The sequence below is a fragment of the Triticum dicoccoides genome, chromosome 5A (genome assembly GCF_002162155.2).
Source record: "Triticum dicoccoides isolate Atlit2015 ecotype Zavitan chromosome 5A, WEW_v2.0, whole genome shotgun sequence".
Taxonomy (NCBI): Eukaryota; Viridiplantae; Streptophyta; class Magnoliopsida; order Poales; family Poaceae; genus Triticum; species Triticum dicoccoides.
In genome coordinates, this window is record NC_041388.1 from 707,582,052 (window position 1) to 707,592,287 (window position 10,236).

General features: G+C 52.6%; 1 pseudogene; it reads right to left on the bottom strand.

Annotated features, from left to right (window-relative positions):
• Positions 1–246: 246 nt before the first annotated feature.
• Positions 247–6,616, bottom strand: LOC119298564 (annotated as a pseudogene).
• Positions 6,617–10,236: the final 3,620 nt, after the last annotated feature.

Here is a 10,236-nt window from a genome sequence, read left to right on the forward strand (position 1 = left end):
AACAGAGCACGTATGCCGATCATCGGCGCCAACCCCAGACGTACGATAAGGACCCGCCGGAATGGGAGGTCCGGCCATCACAACTCTCAGGCGCTCCTCAACACCAACAGAGGCATCACCTGAGCGGGGGACTTATTCCAAGGAAGAGGAGGCGTCACCGCCAGACCTACCCCTCCTGCAAAGCTACAACACCTAAAACCTAGGAATGAACAGTACCGCACACTGATCCGGGGCCTGTGGCAGGGCCTAGGTCAAGTAGCAGATCTGCTGGAACGTCGCAACGTGCTCCTCCGCGATGGATATGAAGAGGTCGAATCCGCCGTTCTCCTTGTGTGACGGCACAAGGAACATGATCCCCTCGACTGGCCAAAGTCCACGAAGGACTGCACCTACTCCCCGTCGATGCGTGCCACAGCGTCGCGGATGGTCTCGACCACGCTGCTGTAGCTCGAGTTCAAGACGTCCCGGACCTGAAGCCCTGGGAACGCCCACAAAACCATGTTCCCGAAGAAGTTCATCGGCACGGGAGGCTCAGCCCTGCCCCTGCAGTTCACGGCCACCCTCACCGTGGTGAATTCCTCCGGTTTAAGGCCCCGCGCCGCGGTGATCTTCTTCCAGACGTGCGCGAGCAGGCACTGGAACGTGCTGCAGCGGGCACAAACACGGGCTTTGAGATTGGCGACGAACTCGGCTGTGAAGTGCACCGTGAGGTTTTTTATCCTCTCCACGGGGACGACGGTTCCTTCTCTGCACGTGAATTCCACTGACCGGTGGTCGAACACCGGGGTCGGCGAGCTTCGCGGCAAGGCGGTTTCCGCACGGTTGAGGAATGGGGTCGGCATGATGAAGTCCATACCCTCGCGGACCGCTGTTGCCCACGCGGTGAAGAACATGCTCATGGAGTGGCCGTCGGCGACACGGTGGTGGGAGCACATCCCGACCACAAGACCTCCGCACCCGTACCTGTTCAGCTGGATCTGCAGCAGCGCGTCCCCATTGTTGTGCTGCAGGAAAATATATAGGCAAAAAAAAAATCCATATGCTAGGTCTAGTCTGATCATGCGAGTCATGAAAGAAGAAAATCCTCAATCGATAGGTACCCCTGGCTCTGGCGTTGTAGGGTAGAGTAGAGGTGGTCGACTCTGGTGGCCATCCGGCCTTCCACCAGCACGTCCGCCAAGTTAGCCGGTAGCTTGGTCTCAATCAGGAGCACACCCTCGTTGTTGACGTCGAGGAAGTGCCGGCCGTGCTCGTCGACCGCGAGGCGCCCCGCCAGGTGGGGGAACGCCACGACCGCCTTGAGAAGCCCGTCCTTGAGAGCCTCGTTGGACGGTGCCGGTGCGGGGTACGCTAGCACCATGGCAACGTGTTAGACTATGATTTGGTCTACTGTTGGACTTGTGTTACTAGTCCGAGCTAGTCGCACGCTCCATGCATCCACCGCCCTTGCATGGCGCATGCAAGGCTGTTAGCCGCACTTATCTTTCCATCCATCTAGTATCGATGGTTAGTCTGTTTACGTGCGTGTGTATCTCTCTCCCTCTCTCTCATGTACTCTATTATATATTACCCCACTGTGAATGAATACGAAAGTGTGTGATGCATTGCAACCCCTAGCCTATCTTCTATCATGGTATCAGCTTAGATCTTTCCACTGCTTTCGCCATGGACGCCGAGGCCGCCGCCGCCACGGCTACGCCTCCGGCGCCCTCCTCCCAACCTCTGGGCTCCATCCCGCAGCCCCCTCCTCCACCCCCTCCTCCCTCCTCCGTAGTACACACGCCTCTCCCTCTCCAGACTGCGCCGCCGGTCGCCAGCTTCCCTTCTGCGGCCTATACCCACGCGATGCGTGTCGAGAGTGCCCACATCAACCTCGGCGTCCGCCTCGATATGAAAGGGGCCAACTACTCGACTTGGCGTGGCCTCATGCTTGAGGTCATCGACCAGTACGATGTGGCGGCTTGGATCGCGCCGGACTTCACCAACCGTGCCGGCGACGTGGCGTGGAACATCGTCAACAAAGCCGTCAAGCGCTGGTTCTACGGCTCCATGGTCACGGAGCTCGCCGGCTTCGTCCTCAACAGAGAAGCCACGGCGGCCGAGCTGTGGTCCTCCATCGAGTCCTTGTTCGTCAACAACAGGCGCTCTCGGCGCTTCCAGCTCACGGCGGAGCTCTTCGCCGTCAAGCAAGGAGACGCCCCGGTCTCCTCCTTCTGCGCACGCCTTAAGGCCGTCGCGGACGGGCTGCGGAACGCCGGCAAGGTGCTGGACGACGATGAACTCGTTGTTCAGCTCCTCCGCGGCGTCAACAAGGACCGTCATGAGATGACTGCAAAAATCATCGAGAAATCTCAAACTCCCGTTCCCTTTGATGTTGCAGTTGGTATGCTCCTCCAGGACGAGATCGGCGCTGACTTCTCCCCCTCGGGCGTCTCCCACACCGCCCTCGCCGTCCAGCAGCGTCCACCTGCCCCTGCCTCCTCTGGCGGGCACGCCAGGCCTCCTGTGCCCGGGCAGGGCGGCCCCAAGCCTGGTACTCCTTCGCCAAACCAGGGGAACAACAAGCGGCGCCGCTACACCAACAACGGCGGCTATCAAGGCGCCGCCAACTCGCCGCCGCCCTGGACTGGGCACGTGTACGCATACCGCGTCTCGCTACCGCCTCCGCCTCGTCCGCAGGGGATCCTCGGGCCGCGCCCAGCTCAGGCCTACACGGCCTACACGCCGCTCCAGTACGGCGGTGTGCCGTACGGACCGACGGGCTATGGGGGGGCGTCGTATGGTTCGGTACCGTACCCGGCCGCCCCTCTGATGCAGCAGTCGCCGCCCCTTCTGGCTGCACCTCCGCAGCCGCAGCAGCACCACACCACGTAGGCTTCGGATGGAGTGGATCAGGCGGCGCTGATGGGGGCTCTCCACAACCCGACGCTGCAGAACTCCACCAACGGGTGGATCATGGACTCAGGCGCTTCTTCTCACATTACCTCGGACCCAGGTATGCTCTCGCCGGTTACCCCGATCACCAATTATCCCCCTGTATACGTTGGAAATGGACAACCCATGCACGTCACGCACATAGGATCAGCCGCACTTGCTAATCCCTCCCGTCCTCTCTATCTTCAGAACGTTTTGGTCACTCTTAATATCGTCAAAAACCTTCTTTCCATTCGTCGCCTTACTACTGACAATAATCTTGCCGTAGAGTTTGATCATTTTGGTCTGACTGTGAAGGATTACATCACCAAGGCGGCGCTGCACCGATGCAACAGTAGCAGCGAGCTCTACCCAATCTTCGCCAACAACGCTTCGAGTGACGCCGCCGTTGCCTTCAGCGCCACCGTCTCCCGGCTCACGGATCTGTGGCATCGCCGGCTCGGCCACCCCGGCGCCCATACTTTTTCCAATAAAGGGTTTCCTTCATGTAATAAAAACTCTGCTTGTGTACCACTTTGTCATGCCTGCCAGTTGGGCAAGCACGTTCGTTTGCCTTTTTATCCATCACGTAGCTCTACTAGTGCTGCTTTCGAAATAATGCATTGTGATCTCTGGACAGCTCCCATCTCCAGTGTTTCTGGCAACAAATACTACCTTATCATCATCGACGATTACACTAAATACCGGTGGACGTTTCCTCTTGTCCTTAAGTCCGACGTGCATGCTATTTTTCGTTCGTTCCATGCTCTTGTTCGCACCCATTTTCATCGCACTATCGCCACATTCCAATGCGACAATGGCCGAGAGTTTGACAACGCTAGTAATCGCGACTTCTTCCTTCCTTTTGGTACGACCATGCGTTTCTCATGTCCTTACACGTCTTCACAAAACGGCACTGCTGAGCGCGCTATTCGCTCCACTAACGACGTTGTACGGACCCTTCTAATTCAAGCCAACATGCCGCCTAAGTACTGGGCTGACGCCCTCTCTACTGCCACCAATCTTCTCAATCTTCGGCCAACCAAAACCCTACTCCGATCTACTCCTCACGAGGCTCTTTTCTCTCAACCTCCTACGTATGACCACCTTAGGGTTTTCGGATGTCTTTGTTTTCCCAACATGTCCGCCACTGCTGCCCACAAGTTGGCACCGCGGTCGACGGCGTGTCTCTTTCTTGGATATCCTACGGATCACAAAGGCTACCGCTGCCTTGATCTCTCTACACACCGGGTTCATATCTCTAGGCACGTTGTTTTCGACGAGACCGTTTTCCCGTTCGCTAGTCGCCCTCCTGCGAAACCCTCTATTGCTGATCTTTTTCCCGATCTACCAACCGGCCCTAGTTTCCCAGCTAGTCCCCTCCCACCATTTCTTCCTAGCCCGGTAGCAAAACAAGTCAGTCCCGCTTCGTCCACGCGAGCGGCCATCCCGTCCTCTCCCGTCTCCTCTACGGACGTTGCCACACCAGCCACTACACCCAGCCCTTGCTCCCAGCCTAGTTCATCTAGCGAACCCAACCCAATGTCTACTGCACCCAGCCCTGCCTCGGCGAGCTCTGTAGGACCGGCCGCCTCGTCAACTCCCGCGCCAGCTAGCGCTAATCCTTCCCAACCTAGCACGCCTCCACGACCACTGCCGCCCCATGCAGTCGCTGTTCAACCCCCCGCTAACCCACATCCCATGCGTACGCGTGCTAAATCCGGGTTTACCCTCCCCTCTCGCAAACTTAACTTTCTTGTCGACGCTCCTAACATTTCGCCCCTACCTCGCACTTATCGTGCTGCCCTTGCCGACCCTAACTGGGCTGCTGCCATGACTGATGAGTACCAGGCACTCCTTCAGAATGACACTTGGACACTTGTTCCCCGTCCTGCTGGCTCTCACGTCGTCAGCGGGAAGTGGGTTTTTCGTGTCAAGTATCATTCCGATGGAACCCTTGCGCGCTACAAAGCACGTTGGGTTGTTCGTGGTTTCTCTCAGACCGAGGGGATCGACTACGATGAGACCTTCTCACCAGTCGTTAAGCCTAGCACCATCCGTGTCGTTCTCACTCTCGCCATCTCAGCCTCTTGGCCCGTTCACCAACTCGATGTCAAGAACGCCTTCCTCCACGGTCACTTAGCCGAGACTGTCTACTGTCAGCAGCCTCTCGGGTTCGAGGATCCTACTGTGCCTTCGCACGTGTGTCTCCTTCGTAAGTCTCTCTACGGTCTTAAGCAGGCCCCGCGCGCCTGGTTCACTCGCTTCGCCGCCTTCCTAGTGACTATAGGATTCACCGCCTCCAGATGCGACACCTCCTTGTTTACCTACCGTTCCTCGAGTCACACTGCCTATCTCCTCTTATATGTCGATGATATCATACTAACTGCGTCATCCTCCAATTTCCTTCAGTATGTCATTTCTCGTCTTCGACAGGAGTTTGCCATGACTGATCTGGGATCTCTCTCGCACTTTCTCGGAGTCTCTGTTACCCGCTCTTCCTCCTCCCTTTTTCTCTCGCAACGGCAATACGCGCTCGACATTATCCAGCGTGCCGGCATGTCCGAGTGTCATATTATTCGTACCCCCATCGATTCCGGCGCAAAGCTTTCCGTTAACACAGGTGACCTTCTTGACGCTGCTGACGCTACCACCTACCGCAGTCTCACCGGTGCTTTGCAGTATCTCACTATCACTCGCCCCGATCTATCTTACTCCGTTCAGCAGGCGTGTTTGTTCATGCATGCGCCTCACACCTCCCACCTTAGCCTTGTCAAACGCATAGTTCGGTACGTTAAGGGCACTTTAGATTTCGATATGCACATTACACCTTCTACCTCCACCTCTCTTGTTGCGTACTCCGATGCCGACTGGGCTGGCTGTCCCGACACTCGTCGTTCCACGTCTGGTTACTGCGTTTATTTTGGGGATAATTTGGTTTCGTGGTCATCCAAGCGACAGCTAACTGTTTCCAGGTCCAGTGCGGAGGCTGAGTATCGCGCCGTCGCTCATGCTGTTGCCGAAACTACATGGCTGCGACAACTTCTGCAGGAGCTTCACCAGCCAGTGTCCAGATCCACTGTTGTCTACTGTGACAACGTGTCTGCTGTCTACATGTCTGCTAACCCTGTGCAGCACCGTCGTACGAAGCATATTGAGATTGACATTCACTTTGTGCGTGACAAGGTTTCGCTTGGCGAGGTTCGGGTTCTGCATGTTCCCACTTCTTCACAGTATGCTGACATTTTCACCAAAGGGCTGCCAACCACGCTCTTTGCTGAATTTCGATCCAGTCTCAACGTCCGGCAAGCCCATGTTGACACTGCGGGGGGCTGTTAGACTATGATTTGGTCTACTGTTGGACTTGTGTTACTAGTCCGAGCTAGTCGCACGCTCCATGCATCCACCGCCCTTGCATGGCGCATGCAAGGCTGTTAGCCGCACTTATCTTTCCATCCATCTAGGATCGATGGTTAGTCTGTTTACGTGCGTGTGTATCTCTCTCCCTCTCTCTCATGTACTCTATTATATATTACCCCACCGTGGATGAATACGAAAGTGTGTGATGCATTGCAACCCCTAGCCTATCTTCTATCACAACGAAGACGTCCACGGCAGCGCGGTCGAAGAGGGTTAGTGGAACCTTCTCACCGACGAGCGGGTGAGGCACCGGCTTCACCATCGTGCTGCTCGTGATCTCCATTGGTCGGATTCTAGCTAGTATTTTGGCCCACTCACACGCTAAAACACTTTGTAATTAACCTCGATCGAGTAGTGCATGCGCGCGCTTTGGCAAACGGATCAGAAGCATGCATGTGGATCTTATAGTGCACGTTGCCTCTCTCTTTTCTTTTGTTGCGAAAAGGCCTAAGACCATATATTACCGAAATGAAAAGTACCGAATGTCAGCTACAACACATGGCAACTATGAACGTTTTCGACGCCAAGTTTAGTGCCACAAGGACGGCAAGTTAGTTGGCAAGCACGACAATTTTCTGTAAAAACAAATAAACCGAAGCATTAAAGTTGTCATTCTCGCGTCACTAAACTTGCCGTAAAAAATGTTCGGAGTTGCCATGTGCTCCTACTAAATATACGGTACTTATCAAATTCCATATATTATGCACAAAAATGCGACACCCACGTACGATACTACTATCTCTCGAAACAGGCTTAACAAGGTACATGGCCGAATGGTATAAGGTTGTGATATAGCCCTCTTACAAAGCAGATTCCGAGATAACCATATCACTCAGAACGTACCATCCGACTATGCTACCGATGGAGAACATAGGGAAGACTAAGTGCAACATCACGCTACGCCCTAGCACACTTAAGCTCCACGTACTATGCTACTATAGCTTATGTAACTTTCCATCCCTGAATTTCATTGGGTGGGGCATGCCCTCTTCTTTTCCAATCAAAACTATCCACACTGGCTCACCGGTAAGATATGCAAAAAGATTTACGTAGATGTAGCATTGCTCTATTATGCAGCACATGGAGAAATACCTTGTGGCAGTCAGGTGCTGGTGCACATGATAAGGGATTTTTCTTAGTAATTATAGAAAAAGTAAAAAAAAAAACCCGAAACTTGTTTGGATACAAAGTTGACCAAACTTTGTTCCCGTATAAAATGTTTAGCGTACAAATAAACTTCCATTGACCCCACATAAAAAAACCGAATTTCCTAGTATGTTGTTCATGAACAGTAACATGTATATAGTTTTGATTTTCTTTCTCCGTCGCCCACAATATGCTGGAAGGTATTCCTACACGAAACTTTTTAAACTAGTACAACTATTGGACATCTTTGTTTCCATAAATTTTCAGGAATTTCTCTTTTTTTTCAATTTTGTTTTTGCATATTGGGTGCACCTACACCCGAGTGCGACAAGTCCGCTTCCGCATAAGAGGTCCTTACAAAAGCACCCTTATAGGAAATCCGAAATACATTCAAAATCTTAGGGGTGCCGAAGCCTTCTTCCTCCTGCATCCATCGGTGGCGCGCCATGAGCATAGCTCAATGCCGCCTTTGGGTCTTTGCCTCGTCGGAGTAAACTTTTTGAAACCTAGGATAGCGGCCGAAAAGTCGTTGATGCAGACCAAGAGTGCACACTACCTTTGGGAGGCACAAAGAGAATCAATTTTATCCTGCACATATATTTCGCACATACATGTGCATGGATCCATAGTCTATGGTTGCTTTGAGACTCATGCCATTTTTTAAACTTTTCTGGAATTTGTCTTGTTTCAGTCAAAGAATTGCATTGGATTTTTCTTCCTGTTTTAAAGTGTATTTTAGTGTTTCATTGTGTATCATCGTGTATCAACAAAGTCGTTCCAGCATTCATTTTTATTGATACACAATAAAACATGATGATCTATGTTGAACAATAAAATGCGACAGAACATTTTGAAATATGAAACTAGATAAAAAATTTCAACAACCCAAAAAGTAGCACAAATCTCAAAGGAACCAAACATAGCGGATTCATATGCGCAAGATATCCCGTGCACGGTAGGTAAACCGCTCACTCTCAGGCAGGCACTCTCTGAGCAGTCGAAACGTGGAAAACGAGGTGGAGATTACCTACGCCTAACAGTCAGTTGGATTTTGTTTTCAAATACGCACAAATGTGCGTACTATATATTAAAGAGGAGAAAAGGGGGTGAAGAGCCCCTCCACGTTGATGGTTACATACTCACATGACCCCAACTCCACCCAAGCTTAAAACTTACAAGCTAACTACTCGCTTCATGACCCACCTCCATGGCCGCTAGGAACCGGCCCATGTCTACTTTAAGCAATCTTGCCATCTTCCACGCCGTGCACTTTACCACCACCCTATGAATTACAAACGCGGTCAACGGGGCATCCCCATCGAACACTATGCCATTCCGATGTTTCCAAAGATCCCAAAGTACGAGAACGATCAATGACCGTGCATCCTTTTTCTCTGTGGCGCTGTCCGCGGTGGTCACACACCACTCGCCAAGACTAGATGTTGCTGTCGGAGGTTGCCTTTTCTTCTTGGGAATTCTCTATCTTGTTACGTACTGCATCTAATTTTTCCGCTTGAGTTTGCAGGCTACCCATGATCAAGATTGCTGTCCGGACGTGCGCGGGAATTCTTACACCTGCTGCCTATCTTACATACTACCACTGGGACCGATGGCACATGATAATGAATGGACTATAAAGGAAGACCGCTTTAGCAAGTAAGCTCCTGGTTGATTGGTCTTCACACGTTTTTTTTAAGAAGAGGCTCTACCTGTCAGGATTACAACATGTGCCATTTAGAAGGAAAAACAGAAAACAAAGCAAACAACAAAGATACATAGCGCTGGAACAACTTACAACCGAAAGATAAACATGCAAAAAAGGGGATGAACTATGAAGGTCGGTGTTAGAAGGGAATGAGGGGAGATTGGTGGAATCGATGTATTGCATGAGGCTCGTGGGCATATCCTAGTCTATCCTATCTTTCCTAAATAATTTGGCCCCATATAGATATAAAGCCTGTGAATATGACAACTATGACAGAGTGCTGCTGCTGGTAAGGCGCGGGGCCCCGCGGCTGTGGAGGAGCGGCGGGAGTGGCGGGTGGTGCCGGCGGCGAGGGCGGTGTGCATGGCCCGATTCTTGACTTGCTTCATCCGGCGCTCCTCCAACCGGAGATAGGCCACGAACATGGTGAAGGAGGGCTCTGGGGTGAGCGTGAGGTTCACCGTGGCGTTGCTGAAGTCCTCGTTGAGGCCGGCGGTGAGCGTGCTGAGGAGGAGATCATCATCAATCTTCGTGCCGATGTCCCGGAGCTCGTCAGCGAGAGTCTTGAGACGGCGACAATAGTCGTCGACGGAGAAGTTGTCTTGGTGGCACCCAAAAAACTCTTGCTGTAAAAAAACGCGACATTGGAGACGATTGTCGATGAAGACTCCATTCAGCTTGGTCCAAACGGCGAGAGCATCATCACCGTCCTACACAACCGTATGAAACAGGTCCGGCGAGATGGTGAGGAAGAACCACCGGATGAGCATGGCGTTAATGGTGGACCACTCATGATGCGCGGGCATGAGGCTGGAGTCGACAGAGCCGTCCACGTGGTCAAGGAGGCTGTACTCCCGGAACACGAGGGAGAAGTACGCCTTCCCGGCGCAAGAGTGGGAGCGCGGCGGCGGCGGACGGAAGCTAGGGTTAGAACCCGGAAACGGATACCATGTATAATGATGAAATCGCACAATGTATTGATTGGATGCAATCACACGTATATATGATGTACAATGGTGTAGTTTGGCAGTGCCCATGGAGGCCATGCCGAT